The 1,940-nt window shown below is 44.2% G+C and overlaps 1 pseudogene; it reads right to left on the reverse strand.

Annotated features, from left to right (window-relative positions):
- Nucleotides 1–500: 500 nt before the first annotated feature.
- LOC126485465 (5S ribosomal RNA) lies at nt 501–619 on the reverse strand (annotated as a pseudogene).
- Between the last annotated feature and the right edge of the window lie 1,321 nt (nt 620–1,940).

The raw sequence follows: 1,940 nt of genomic DNA on the forward strand, positions 1-1,940 counted from the left end.
CCAGCTTTTCATTCACACTCCAAATATTCAACTCCTTTGGAATATCTCCTTTTCGTATTTTGTCTGTTATTTTACATTCCTTCACAGCTTTAAGGAATCTTATTCGGCTGAGAAAATGATTTGTGGTACTCGTTGTGCCAGAATCAGTGATGTTGCGTATGAGTTGAGCTTTAGCCTCGCTTCAGGATTTGCATTTGTCTGTGTATCTCTGAATTGTCACAAAGTTGGTACTCATTTACGACGTCAAATGACAAACAGAAATAGGATCTTTTGCACATGTCGCATTTTAAAACTCCGTCCGAACAGGCCTTGGAGGCCCAATGATACCGACGGGGCGCCATGTCATCCTCTCAGCACAGGGGCGTCATGGATGCTGACACGGAGGGGCATGTGGTCAGCATACCGCTCTCCCAGCCGTTCTCAGTTTTCGTGACCGAAGCGGCTACTTCTCAGTCAAGTAGCTCCTCAGTTTGTCTCTAAAGGGCTGAGTGCACCCCGCTTGCCAACAGCAACTCAGCAGACTGAACGGTCACCCATCCAAGTGCTAGCCCAGCCCAACAGCGCTTAACTTCGGTGATCTGGCGGGAACCGGTGTTACCACTGCGGCAAGACTGTTGGCAAAACATTTCAAAGACGAACGACAATATTTAACAGTCTCACAGAAACCGTTGTGGACGTGGGTCCATTACTATGAACCAGCCAAATGGAAGGTATGCTGTTCAGATATTCATCTTAGTCACCAGCAAAAATTTCAAATACCAAGCTTCCGCAGGGGCGTATGTCTTAACAATGCCTTCGGATATGAAAGGACCAGTGCTGGTTCATTACAATAGCGAGGGTCGAACGGTGAACAGTGACAGCTACAGTAAACTTATGCCTGACTCAAACCGAAAAGAAAAGTGGAACTTTCAAAGTTGCGGTCTTGCTTCAGGATAATGCTCGCACTCATGCAGTTGGTGAAGCACTACAGAGCATTGAAAATGTTACTTATTAGCTGATGAGCACCCATCCCACAGTCCTAGCGGCCTACGGGTAATTTTCACTTTTTGAAGGAACACCTCTTTCACAGTGTTGTGAAGACGCCGAAATAGCAGATGTGTACGATGCTGCTATACATCTTAGAGCATGGAATTACATTGCCAAAAGTTGATACAAAGAAATGGTTCAAATGGCTCTGAGCACAAACGGACAACATCTGAGGTCATCAATCCCCTAGAACTTAGAACTACTTAAACCTAACTAACCTAAGGACATCACAAACATCCATGCCCGAGGCAGGATTCGAACATGCGACCGTAGCGGTCGCGCGGTTCCAAACTGAAGCGCCTAGAACCGTTCGGCCACACCTGGTCGGCGAGATGATATAAATGCACAGGGACTGACGGATATTATATACATATAAAACATTTATAGTGGGATGACAGCATATTGGTGAAGCTGATCCATATTGAATGTTAACGTTAAGACATACAGACATCTTGATGCTATTGAAGATGAATTTGTTTTGTTCCTGCATTGAGTTTCAACCTATGACACCCCTCCAGTCGTTACTGTTCAATAGAAAAACACTCTAGAAGAGTAATAACGAGGCACAGTCATCAGTAATTATCCATTCGCAGGTCAGACCAGAGGCATTGTCAAGTCACCTCCACAAATGTATTACCAAGACAGCGCTTTGAGATGTGTATTTTCTTTGGCTTTAGACGATTCAGAAACGAACAGAATGTGTTGTCAAATAGCGGAATGTATCAGTAATTATCCATTCGCAGGTCAGACCAGAGGCATTGTCAAGTCACCTCCACAAATGTATTACCAAGACAGCGCTTTGAGATGTGTATTTTCTTTGGCTTTAGACGATTCAGAAACGAACAGAATGTGTTGTCAAATAGCGGAATGTCTTTACATTGTTTGAAAGCATTAAGGACCAATAATGTCCATGG

Source organism: Schistocerca serialis, chromosome 6 (genome assembly GCF_023864345.2).
Source record: "Schistocerca serialis cubense isolate TAMUIC-IGC-003099 chromosome 6, iqSchSeri2.2, whole genome shotgun sequence".
Taxonomy (NCBI): Eukaryota; Metazoa; Arthropoda; class Insecta; order Orthoptera; family Acrididae; genus Schistocerca; species Schistocerca serialis.